The sequence below is a fragment of the Equus przewalskii genome, chromosome 10, assembly GCF_037783145.1.
Source record: "Equus przewalskii isolate Varuska chromosome 10, EquPr2, whole genome shotgun sequence".
NCBI lineage: Eukaryota > Metazoa > Chordata > Mammalia > Perissodactyla > Equidae > Equus > Equus przewalskii.
In genome coordinates, this window is record NC_091840.1 from 1,642,153 (window position 1) to 1,654,953 (window position 12,801).

A 12,801-nucleotide genomic window follows, 5' to 3' on the forward strand; every position below is an offset into this window, starting at 1 on the left:
TCCTAGACGTTAGTAGTATCTCAATGTGGCTTAATTTGCATTTTCCTGATGGTTAAAGATGTTGAACATCTTTTTAGGTCTTTTTTTGGCGTATTCTAGATCTTCTTTTGTGAGGTACTTGTTCTAATCATTTGCCTGTTTTTAGCTGAGTTGTTGGACTTTTTTGTGTTGAGTGGGAGGAGTTCTTCATATAATCTGGATATTAATAACGTATCAGATACATATACATTGCAGGCACTTTCACTCCATCACTTGCTTTTTGGCTTTTCATGGTACAGTTTGAAGAACAGAAGGTTACAATTTTGTCGAGGTCTAATTACCCATGTTTTCTATCATCATTAGTGCTCCTTGTGTCCTCCCACAGGTGAAGATTTTCTCCTCTGATTTCTTCCCAAGAAGTTCTATAGTTCTCAGATTCACATTTAGATCTATGATTCATTTAAAGTTAATTTTTGTGAATGGTGTGAGGTAAGAGTTCATTTTTTTCCCACAAAAATATCCAGTTGTTTCAGCACCATTGGTTGAAAAGACTTTCCTTTCCTCATTGAATTATCTGGACACTGTTGTCAAAAAACAACCGACTAGGGGCCGACCCAGTGGCGCAGCGGTTAAGTTCGCACGTTCCTATTCTTGGTGGCCCGGGGTTGGCTGGTTCAGATCCTGGGTGCGGACATGGCACTGCTTGGCATGCCATGCTGCAGCAGGCGTCCCACATGTAAAGTAGAGGAAGATGGGCACGGATGTTAGCTCAGGGTCAGTCTTCCTCAGCAAAAAGAGGAGGATTGGCAGTAGTTAACTCAGGGCTAATCTTCCTCAAAAAAAAAAAAAAAATCGAGCGACTGTATGTGTGGGTCTATTTCTGGCCTCTCTGTTCCGTCCCGCTGATCTCTGTGTAATCCTTGTACCAACACCACGCTGTCTTGGTTACTTCAGCTTTATATTAACTCTTGAAACCAAGCAGCTAAGTCCTCCAACTCTGTTCTTCTTTCTTACAATTGTTTTGGCCATTCTAAGTCCTGTGCCTTCCATATACATTTTAGAGTTAGTTTGTCATTTTCTACAAACAAAAGTCTCCTAGGATTTTGATTAGGACTGCATTAAATCTACAGTTCAATTTGAAAAGAACTGACATCTTAATAGTTAATCCTGACTCTTCCAAATAATGAACATTTTATGTCCCTCCATCTATTTAGGGCTTTAATTTTTCTCAGTAAGATTTTATAGTTTTCAGTTGAGGGGTGATAATATCTTTTACTCAACTTATTCTTAGGTATTTGATGTTTTTGATACACTTGTAAATAGCATCCTTTTCACTTTCCAATTGCTTGTTCCTAGTATGTAGAAATAGTAACAACTGGTTTTTGCATAATGACCTGGTGGCCTGTGGTCTTGCTAATTCAATTGTTAATTCTAGAAGCAGACGTTCTATATACAGGGTCATAGCCTGGAAATAATGAATGTTTCACTTTTTTTCTTTCATATATATTTGCCTTTAATTTAACTTTAGTATTATTTCTTTTGTCTTGTGCTGGCTGGCACCTCCAGCAGGATCTTGAACAAACTGAATAGGCGTGATGAGAGCACTCCCCATCTTGGAGGAACGCTGTCCGTCTTTGATCATTGAGTATGCACAGCGGTGGGTTTTCACAGATCTGCTTTATCAGGTTCAGGAAGTTCCCTTCTATTTTTATTTCAGTGAGTGTTTTTTTTTTTTTAAATCATAAATAGGCATTGAATTTTGTTAAATCATTTTTCTGCATCATTAAGAAGATCGTGTGTTTTTTCCCCTTTATTCTATTATTATGGTGAATTACAGCGATGGATTTTTGAATGTTAAACCAACCTTGTATTCCTGGGATAAACCCCACTTAGTTATAATGTGTTATTCTTTTATTTATTGCTGATTTGGTTTGCTAGTATGCTAAGTGTTTCTGAATCTGTGTTCTTCAGTGATATTTGTTCATATGTAGTATTATTTTCTTGTATCTTTGCCAACTTTTGGTGTCAGGATAACGTTGGCCTGATAAAATGAGCTGAGGGGTGTTTCCTGCTCTATTTTTGGAAAGAGTTTGTATAATTTTGGTATTATCTCATCCTTAAATGTTTGATAGAATTTACCAGGGAGCCATTTGGGCCTTGAGAATGTATATATGTATGTGTGTATGTATGTATATGTGTGTATATACACACATAATTTTTCTTCTATTGATTATGATCATTTGTATCTTTCATCTGATTTGTCAAGTTTATTGGCATAAAGTTGTCCATAATGCTCTCTTACTATGCTTTTTTTTTGCTGAGGAAGATTGGCTCTGAGCTTACATCTGTTGCCAATATTCCTCTTTTTACTTGAGGGAGATTCACTCTGAGCTAACATCTATGCTAGTCTTATTCTATTTTGTATGTGAGCCACTGCCACAGTGTGGCCAGCAACAAGTGGTGTAGGTCCATGCCCGGGAGCCAAATCCAGGCTGCCAAAGTGGACAGTGCCAAACTTAACCACTAGGCCATGGGGCTGGCCCCTCTTATTGTCCTTTTAAAATGTGTGGGATCTGTAGTGACATCCACTCTTGTCTTTCCTGATATTGGTAGTTTGCAATTTTTCTCTTTTTTTCTTGACCAGTTTTATTAGTTTTCTATGGCTGCCATAATAAAGCACCACAGACTCGGGGCTTAAACAACAGACGTTCACGGGCTCACAGTCTGGAGGCCAGAAGTCCCAGATCCAGGTGTGGGCAGGGTTGGTTTCTCCTGAGGCCTCTCTCCTCAGTGTGGAGACACCTGTTTTCCCCGTGTCCTCACGTGGTCTTTCCTCTGTGTGTGTCTGTGTCCTGATCCCCGCTTCTTAGAAGGCACCAGTCATGTGGGATCAAGGTCCTCATGACCTCAGTTTAAGCTGATCACTTCCTTAAAGGCCCTTTCTCCAAGAACACATTTTCAGGGACTGGGGGTTAGGATTTCAACATGTGAATTTTGAGGGACACAATTCAGCCCACAACACCAGTGTAGCTAGAGGTTTATCAAAGTTATTGATATTTTCAAAGAACTAGCTTTTGCTTTCATTGATTTTTCTCTATTGCTTATTCATTTTCTATATAATTATCATCAATTTTTGCTATTTTCTTTGTCCTTCCGTCTATTTTGGGACTCATTTGCTTTTCTTTTTTTCTGGATCTTAAGATAGATGCACAGATAATTTATTTTGGACCTTTCCTTTTTTATTTTTATGTTTATTTATTTATTTTTTAAAAGATTTTATTTTTCCTTTTTCTCCCCAAAGCCCCCCAGTACATAGTTGTGTATTTCGGGTTGTGGGTCCTTCTAGCTGTGGCATGTGGGATGCTACCTCAGCATGGCTTGATGAGTGGTGCCATGTCCGTGCTCAGGATCCAAACCGGCGAAACCCCAGGCCGCCGAAACAGAGGGCATGAACTTAACCACTCAGCCATGGGGCCGGTCCCCTCTTTTTTTAATATACAGATTTAAAATTATATATATCCTCTAAGCACTGTTTTAGCTGCATCTCCAAAATTTTTATATATTATGTTTTTGATATAATGTGGTTAAAAATATGTTCTAATTTCTCTTGTGATTTCTTTTGTAATCCATGGATTATTTAGAAATATATGTTTACTTCCAAATATTTTAATTTTTTCCAGGATCTTCTTGTTGTTAATTTCTACATTAATTCTGTTGTGGTCAGAGAACATATTCTACGTTATTTCAATCCTTTTGAATCTGTTGAGACTTATTTATAGCCCAGTATTTGGTCAATCTTGGTAAACTTTCCTTGTGCACTTGAAAAGGCTATGCATTCTGCCACGTTGGGTGTCGTGCTCTATAAATGTCAGTGAGGTCAAGTTTTGATACTGCTGAGTGTTGTTCAAGGCCTCTACGTCCTTACTTATTTTTTATTTAATTGTCATCTCAATTACTAACGCAAGATTGTCAAAATCTCCAACCCTATTTGTGAGTTTTCTTTGCAATTTTGTCTCCTGTATTTGGAGCTTGGTTACTGGGTGTGTATACATTTAGGATTATCGTGTCTTTACCTCTGATAATATTCTTTGTCCTTAAATCTACTTTGTCTGATATAAATAAAGCAACTCCCCTTTCTTATGGTTAGTTTCCGTGGCCTAACATATTCCACTCTTTAACCGATTTATATTTCAAGTGTGTTTCTTGCAGACATCAGTTATTTTGGTCTTGTTTTTTCATCCCATATGTCAATCTCTGACTTTTAATTGGAGTGTTTAGACCATTTACATTTATTGCAATTATTGATATGGTTGAGATTAAGTTCTACCCTCTTGTTATTGTGTATTTTTTAGTATTCCATTTTATCTCCTCTTTTGGCTTATCTGGTAAATCTTTTCTCATTCTCTTTTGCTCTCTTGCTTTAGGGTTTATGATATATGTTTAAAGCATATCACAGTCTACCTTCAAATATTATTTTACCAGTCCACATACAATGGAAGAACCTTAAAACAGTACACATCTCTTTCCTTCCTCTCATCTTTGTGCTAGTTTTGCCATATTTTACTTCTAAATGTGTTAAAACCTGATAATGCATTGCTATTTTTGGTTTAAAGTCAACTATATTTTAAAAAGGAAAGTTCTTACTCATATATTTCCCATTTTTGGCACTCTTTATTTCCATTTGGTATCAATTTCCTTCAGTTTGTAGCTCTTCCTTTAATATTCTTGCAGTGCAGGACTGCTGGCCATAAATTATCTCAACCTTGTTTTCTGAAAATGTTTCATTTTGCCTTCAGTTTTGAAGAACACTTTCTCTGGATATAGGATTCTTTTTTTTTTTTTTAATTTTAAAGATTTTATTTTTTTCCTTTTTCTCCCCAAAGCCTCCTGGTACGTAGTTGTATGTTCTTCGTTGTGGGTCCTTCTAGTTGTGGCATGTGGGACGCTGCCTCAGCGTGGTTTGATGAGCAGTGCCATGTCCGCGCCCAGGATTCGAACCAACAAAACACTGGGCCGCCTGCAGCACAGCGTGTGAACTTAACCACTCAGCCACGGGGCCAGCCCCTGGATATAGAATTCTAAGTTGACAGGGTTGCTGGTTTTTTTCTTTTAGCAATTTATTTCATTGTCTTCTTGTTTGCATTGTTTCTTACAGTAAGTCAGTAGTCATTCTTATCTTTATTTCCCTGAATGAAACATGTCTCTTTGCTCTGTCTGCTTTTAAGCTTTTCTTTTTATCACTGGGTTTCAAAATTTTGATTCAGATGTGTCCTGATATGGTTTTCTTTATCTTTATCTTGCTTGAGATTTGTCAAACTTTTGGATCTGTGGGTTTATGGTTTTCAACAAATTTGGAAAATTTTCAGCCATTATTTTTTCAAAACGTGTTTTCTGTCATCCCTTCCGATTCTTCTGGGATTCCAATTACATGTATGTTAGACTAATTGCTATTGCCCCACAGGTACTGAGGTTCGTTTTTTAGTTTTTTTTCTCTCTGTGATTTGGTTTGGGTAATTTCTATTATTGGATTCTTCAGCTCGCTGATATTTTGTCTTGCTTGTCTGTCTGCTGTTAAGTCCACATTTTCTTCTTAATTTCAGGGATTGTGTTTTTCAGCGTTAGAAGTTCCATTTGGCTTCTTTTATATCCTCTCTTTCTCCTCATTACGTTCACGTCTTGTTTTAAATTCATAATTGCATTGCACATATAACACATGTTTTAAAATCCACGTCTGCAAATTCTATTATCCCTCTCGTATCTCGGTCTCTTTCTAGTGGCTGCTTTTTCCTCTGGCTGCGGGTCACAGTTTCCTGCTTCCACACATGTCTAGCAATTTTTCACTGAATGCTGGACATTGTAAATGTTCTATTGTTGAATCTCTGGATTTTATTGTCCTCTTTTTTAGAATGTTGAAGTTTGTTTTGACAGGAAGTCAACTTACCTGCAGAGTAGTTTGGTCTTTTTGAGGCTGTTTTAGAGCTTTGTTAGAGTGAGTCTAGATTAACCTTTATTCTAGGATAGTTTAGTCCTGCTTTAGTGTGACTCTTGTGGAATCTCCCCTAAATGTCCTGGCCCTTGATGAGGTCCGTTGGGAACCCAGGATTCTCTCCTCCTGTGTGCACTCTGTGGCTTGTTCAGCTTTACAGCTCCCCAGGAGTCGTTCTTTGCTGAGTCCCGTGGGCTTTCCTTGTACACATGCACAGTTCAAAATTCACCAAAAGTCTTAAGGGGACCTCCATGTTGATCTCTGGAGCTCATTCTCTACATAGCTTCCTCCACGTAGGCATTCCGCCTTGCAAATTCCAACCATTTCAGCCTCTTCAGACTCTAATCTTTGTGTCTCAACTCACAAGACCTCTGTGTTCTGTGCTTGAGTCCAGGAACTTCCTCCAGGCAGAAAGCCAAGATAATTGTAGGGCTCACATCTGACGTTTTCCTTCTCTCAGGGACCAGTCCTGGACTGCCTATTGTCCAATGTCTAAAAACAGCTGCTTCATGGGTTTTCTGTCCAGGTTTTGAGTTATTTAAGGCAGGAGGGCAAATCCCATACCAGTTATCCCTTGATGGCCAGAAGTAGACGCCCCTTCTATACCTTGTAATGTATATATTGACAGATTTCTACACATAAAGGATATACTCTTCTATGACCTGATTTTTCTGTTATCAACATGTTGGTGACATCTTTTCATGTCAATACAGTTAGCCGTGTCTTCCTCATGGCTATGTAGTTCAGACGGTCCCAGACTTATAATGGCTCAACTTTATGATGGTGCAAAGTGACATGCATTCAGCAGCAACTGTGCCTCACATTCTGAATTTTGATCTTTCCCAGGGCTGGGGATATGCAGTAGATACTCTCTCGTGGTGATGGGCAGTGGCAGCGAGCCCCAGCTCCCATCAACCATGGGATCACGAGGGTGAACACCAGATACGCTTCCAACCATTCTGGACCCATACAACATTCTGTTTTTCACTTCCAGTACAGTATTTAATAAGTTACATGAGGTATTCAACACTTTATTATAAAATAGGCTTGTGTAAGATGATTTTGCCCAACTGTAGGCTAATACAAGTGTTCTGAGTGTGGTTAAGATAGGCTAGGCCAATGTTTGATGTTTGGTAGGTTAGTGTATTAAATGGATTTTTGACTTAAGATATTTCCAACTTACAATGGCTTTATCAGGACACGACCTCATCATGAGTTGAGGAAGATTTGTTTTCTGCTGTGGAAATTTACCATCAGTTAACTCCCTCTAGACTGAGGAGGCCGTACGTCTCCTACTATTACACATGACTCAGTGATGGGCATTCTTATTTACGCATCTTTGTACACTTGTCTGGGAATGCCCACTTCTTCAAACCTCTTGGCCAACCAACCCTGAGCTTTCTCCAAGGGCATTTGCATTTTAAGACATTTCCTAATTTTCCTGGGGTGATTTCTGTCTAAATGTGGAGACTCTTCCAAGCCTTTCTGCCAGCTAAGTTCAAATCGGGCAGGCCTGCGCAACTGCTTTCTTGCTTTCGATAAGTAATACTTCATTAGGCTTTGCCAAGACAACTGCAGGTACAGCCTGCTCTTTTCACTTGCCAGGTTCACCTAAGCATGTCCCAGGTTATTAAATGTTCTTTGTAAGATGCCGGGCCAAGACTCACATCCTCTCCTCATTGGACAGGGCAGTGGCTGCCATATGCTGTGCTTATAATCAACACTGCTGTGATGGCATGAGTGTTAGAGGCTGCCCACCACTCCTACCAGCATCCTTAAGAGAGATTACCTGGGGCTGGTCTGGTGGTGCAGTTGTTAAGTTCGCACGTTCCGCTTTGGTGGCCCAGGGTTCGCCGGTTCAGATCCCGGGTCCGGACATGGCACCGCTTGGCAAGCCATGCTGTGGTAGGCGTCCTACATATAAAGTGGAGGAAGATGGACAAGGATGTTAGCTCAGGGCCAGTCTTCCTCAGCAAAAAAGAGGAGGATTGGCAGCAGATGTTAGCTCAGGGCTAATCTTCCTCAAAAAAAAAAAAAAAAAAGAGAGAGAGATTACCTAAAAGGAAAAGGGCCACCGAGTGTAGCTGTCTGTGGGTTGTTCACACATATTGCCAAATTGCTTTCCAAAAGGTTGTGCTAACTTAGTCCAGCAGTAAGGCACCTTCCTCTCACCTAAGGCCACGGACCAGGCTCCACCAGCCTGGCACCTCCACCTCCAGCCTTGAATCGCGCCTTGAGCAGACGCAGCACAGAGCCCACTCTGGTGACGGGTGCTGGCAGGGCTGACAGCAGAGGGACGGCAGGGGTGGCAGAGGGCCTAGAGGACGCCTGGTGTGGAGCGTCGGTGGTTTCCGATGTGGGCTGTGCTCGCCTGTCCAGCTCTGCAGCAGGGCCCCGGGCTTCCCACCCAGCACCACAGCCCTCGATCCTGACTGCCCCACACCTCGCAGTCTGCGAGCCTGCCAGCATCTTGTTAAGAGATTCCTCTCCTGCTTGGACGTGCCGGGGTCTCCCCACCCATGGCCCTTGTCTTACATCAAGCTTCACGTAAATAAGTGTAGGCTTCAGGCACAGTTCCATCAGGGCTCCACAAGGTTTCTTGTGTTTTCTCAGCTCTGCCCATCCCTGATGTCTGCTTTCTGCTTGCACTGGCTTCTCTCAAGGTGGCAAAGTAACTGCAGCGCTGTCAGATCTGCATCTCGACCCCACACTGCTCAAGAGGATCAGGTGGGATTAGACCCAAAGTCACCAGCCCTCGCTGATCCGTGGGCAGAGGGAACTGTGTTCTGACTGGCTGAGGCCCGGACTGCCAGACCAATCACCTGGAGGGGCGGCAGCACTGATCCAGTTGGCCTCTGGGGCACTGGGGGCAGGCCCCTGTGCGGTGGCTGATGCGGTGGTGAGGCGGGGGGGCGGCCATGGCTGATGGGGGACACCCCAGTAGGCGGGAAGCGGGAATGCAGTAATTACGAGCATGGCGTCAGAGCCAGCCTGCCAGGGTCTGAATCCTGGCTGTGCCACTTAAGAGCTATGTGGTCTTAATCACTCCTCAGCCTCTTCGTGCCTCAGTTTCCTCATCTGTATGGTGGGGATGGGAATACTGGTGTACCTACCTCATGGGCAGCTGTGGGGATTAATGAGTTAACTCGCGTAAATGAGTAAGTGCTATGGTCTCCCCCTACCTCCGCTTTCAGATCAAAAACAGAGGCTGAAAGTTGACGCCACACACCCCAAGTCAGCAAACACTCATTAAGCACCCACTGTATGCCGGGTGTGGCGCTAGGTCTGCAGCTGGCCTTTCTGGTGGTAAATAGGTCCCTGAACCTGGGGAATGCGTGTTGCAGGGGAGGCCCTGCCTCCATGTGGGAGGGGCTGCCTGTGTGGGCAGAATCCACCCCCTGAAGGTGGGTGGGGACAGGCAGAAGGAGCTCCCTGTACCAAGAACGCCAGAAGGACCAGATAGCTGGCGGAGAGCCGGCCGGCAGCCACCAGGGAACGTGGACCTGCAGGGCTGGGCTGGAGAGGGGGGCCTGGAGGCTCCATCCCAGGGTTTGGACCCCAAGTCCAGCTCCACCCTCTGTCCTCTGTCAGGAAAGGAAGCATGCAGTCCTGGAGTTCTTTCCTCTTCTGTTTGTATAAGCAGGTGCCCAGCTGCCTCTCCTCTGTCTGCTTCTCCCCGTGGTGTCTGGTCAGCTGTGTAACAAACTGCCCCGACTCTTAGCAGCTTCAAACAACGGTATCCGAGGGTCAGGAAGCCACTTACCTGAGGGGGCCTGGCGCAGAGTCTTCCACGAGCTTGAGGTCAAGCTGTGGACTGAAGACTGAACCGGGATGGTTCGTGCGGCTGTTGGCAGGAGGCCTGTTCCTCGCCAGGTGGAGGCAGTGATCGAGAGGGCCGAGGCGTCCACAGGCTGATCTCAGCAGTGCTGTGGCTCCGCCCTACTCGCTGGGTCTCACAAACCTCCCCAGACACAGGGTGGGAGGGGACACAGGGGCCTGGGGGCCAGGAGGCAGGGCCGTTGGGGCACAGTGGGGGCGGCCTGCCATGGCACCACGGGTGGCTGCTGTTGTGTGTCTGCCCGCCTATGTGTTTGTTTTAAAAGTGAATCGGTCAGTTTTGTTGTGAAGATGCCTCAGGTCCAGTGGAAGGAGGTTGAGGTCACAGCCAGAAAGTAGAATGTGGCTCTTTTGATGGGACTCTTCCGGGATCTTTTCTTGGGAGGTCCCACGGGCTCAGATGGCCTCAGCCTGTCCAGTGTAGACAAAGAATTCTCTTGGATCTTTTCTCCAGATTTCTTTTTGCTGAAAATACTCATTTCCTGCAGATAAATCCCTTTTCGTGGTGCTCGAAGATCTTGCCTGTCTTGGTGATTTAGGCCAAGGAGTAATCCAAGCTGTCCCCACATCATTGTCAGGCCCAAGGAGGGGCCAGCGCCTCCCCCCGCCCCCCCAGACCAGAGACCTCCTGCTCCCTTGGGAGGCACGGACAGGAGAGGCCAGGTCCCAGTCACTGCCTCCCGACAGGGGCCTCCCGGACCGATGGTGCCCACAGCTATGGGCAAATGAGCCAGGTGCCAAGGACAGCACCAGCTCTGATGTCACTGCATGGGGAGTGGCCCGGAGCCACACCGAGGAGCATCGGGGAGACGGGACAGGGCTTTCAGCGCCAGGCACCCATTACATCAGCCGTCCAGGGTCAGGAGATAATTTGTCAGCTCTCTGCCCCACGTGGCCTCTGTGGAAATCAAACAAGCAGCTTTGCCCATTTTTAAAGATAAATTAAATGCATCAATATAAAAAACGTCAGGCAGCCATGCGGAGGGGTGAGGGCAGGAGGCGGATGGAGCTGTGATTTACTGGTTCCTTGATCAGTATTTCTGGAGCTGCTCTGGCTGCCTCCCACCAACTGCACAGTGCCCTAGGCCTCTCCACAGGGAGCAGAGCCGCCACCCAGACTTGGCACCCACTGGCCAGGCTGGAGAGGCGTGTCTCCTCCCAGCTGGTATCTCAGGAACATCCAATACCAAGGAGCAGGGGCGGGCAGGAGGCCCCGCCCCAGCTGGGGAAGGTCTTACTGGCTGCTCTTGGGCTGGCTCCCTGTGTGCTTACACTGCGGGCCTGCGCTTGGCTGAGCGCCTCGCAGGGCTGCGCCCGGGTTCAGCAGCCGGGAGCTGGAGCTGAGAGGGCCCTGGCTGGCTGTGCTTTCCCGGGTCCTCAGCATGAAACTGCAAGGGCCCTGTGGGGCCACTGCCCTCCCTCCCTCACCCCCTCCCACTGTGGGTGCCTTTTCCCTGCAGCCCCCAACACCAGCCACAACCACCCTGTGATGTTTGCCAATCTGGTAGGTGAGAAATGATGTCTCCCGGTTGTCTGAATGTGCACAGCTGACCGGGGGAAGGCTGGAGCATCTTTTCATTTGTCTGTGGCCATCGTGGAATGTCTGTTCACAGCCATGCCTATTTTCTCTTGAGAGGCTGCTGTTTTCCTCACTGATTAATAAAGACCCTCCGACATGTTGCGAATGTTAACGTTCTGTCGTGTATGTTGTCGTTCTGTCGTGTATGTTGTACATAGTAGCTGGTTTGTCGCCCCAGCACTGGCTCCAGTGTGGGGCTGGGAGGAGGGTTGGCCTTGACCTGAAGGGTGGTCTACAGATTTATGTGGATTCATATTCACTACTTTATTGGCAACAGATACTTAGTGAGGGCCTGAGAGCCAGGCGGGACACAGCCAGAAACACAATGGACAGAGCGATCTCACATCCTAGTTGAGGGAAACACTCTTAAAACAATGAAACCTTGGGACGGGTCCGGTGGCGTGGTGGTTAGGTTTGCACACTCCACTTGGCAGCCCGGGGTTTGCAGGTTTGGATCCCCGGTGTGGACCTACACACCGCTCATCAAGCCATGCTGTGGCAGTGTCTCATACAGAATAGAGGAAGACTGGCACAGACGTTAGCTCAGGGACAATCCTCTTCAACAAAAAACACCTCCCCAAATACCAAGGAAACCGTGCAGTAGGTTAGAGGACATGAAGGCTGCAGAGAAACAGTCACAAAGCCGAGACTGGGACAAGGAGGTGGCAGGGAGTCAGGGGGTCAAAAGTTTAAATAGGGAGCTAGGGGAGGCCCCTCGAAGACAACACTTGAGCAAAGATTTGAAGGAGGACATGGGGGGCAGCCAGCTGATGGGGAGAAAAGCAGTCCCCAGAAGAAGGAATGGCGCAAAGGCCCTGGGGTGAGCACAGGTCTGGGTGTATTCCAGGAACTGCAGGGAGGCCAGGGCGTCTGGAGCGTCAGATGGTGGCAGACAGAAGGGCATATTAGGTGGGGCTTGTGGTTCCCCAGAGGACTTGGGCTTCTCTGAGGGCTCGGTTACAGGGCAATTCTCTTGGGGTGTAAGCAGGCAGCTAAAGGGGATTCCCAGTTTGGGGAGAGAGCTCTGAGGCTGGGAGCAGAGTGACTTACAGAAGTTTACTGACCCAGTTAGAGGCAGAACCCCCCCAGCCCTGGCTCCACAGGCCCCTCTGAGGACCTCCTGGTCTGCCCGCCTCTGCCCTGCCCTCCGTCCTCCCTGGGACTTGGGGTTTCTGATCCACACCCAGGCGGTCCTTGGGGAGCAAAGGCCCAGGCCTGGTGAGGGTCAAACTTGGCCCCTGGAGGCCTCCCTGTAACGGGGGGGGGGGGGGGGGAATGGGACTGGCAGTTCCCGCTGTTCTCGCGGTCACCTGTCTCCGCAGCGCGGCCTCCGTGCACAGGGGCGGGGTGCTGCCGGCCCTGCCAGCCATGTCCCTCTCCGAAGGCTCCCCAGAGCTGGGCTCCCGGGAGGAGGGAGCGG

The 12,801-nt window shown here is 46.5% G+C and overlaps 1 long non-coding RNA gene across 1 annotated transcript; it reads right to left on the reverse strand.

Annotated features, from left to right (window-relative positions):
- Nucleotides 1-774: 774 nt before the first annotated feature.
- On the reverse strand, nucleotides 775-11,047 carry LOC139073990 (uncharacterized). The gene is made up of 2 exons (XR_011523247.1): nucleotides 9,729-11,047; nucleotides 775-7,879 (listed from the first exon to the last, which is right to left on the reverse strand). It is a non-coding gene; the product is annotated as an uncharacterized lncRNA (long non-coding RNA).
- Between the last annotated feature and the right edge of the window lie 1,754 nt (nucleotides 11,048-12,801).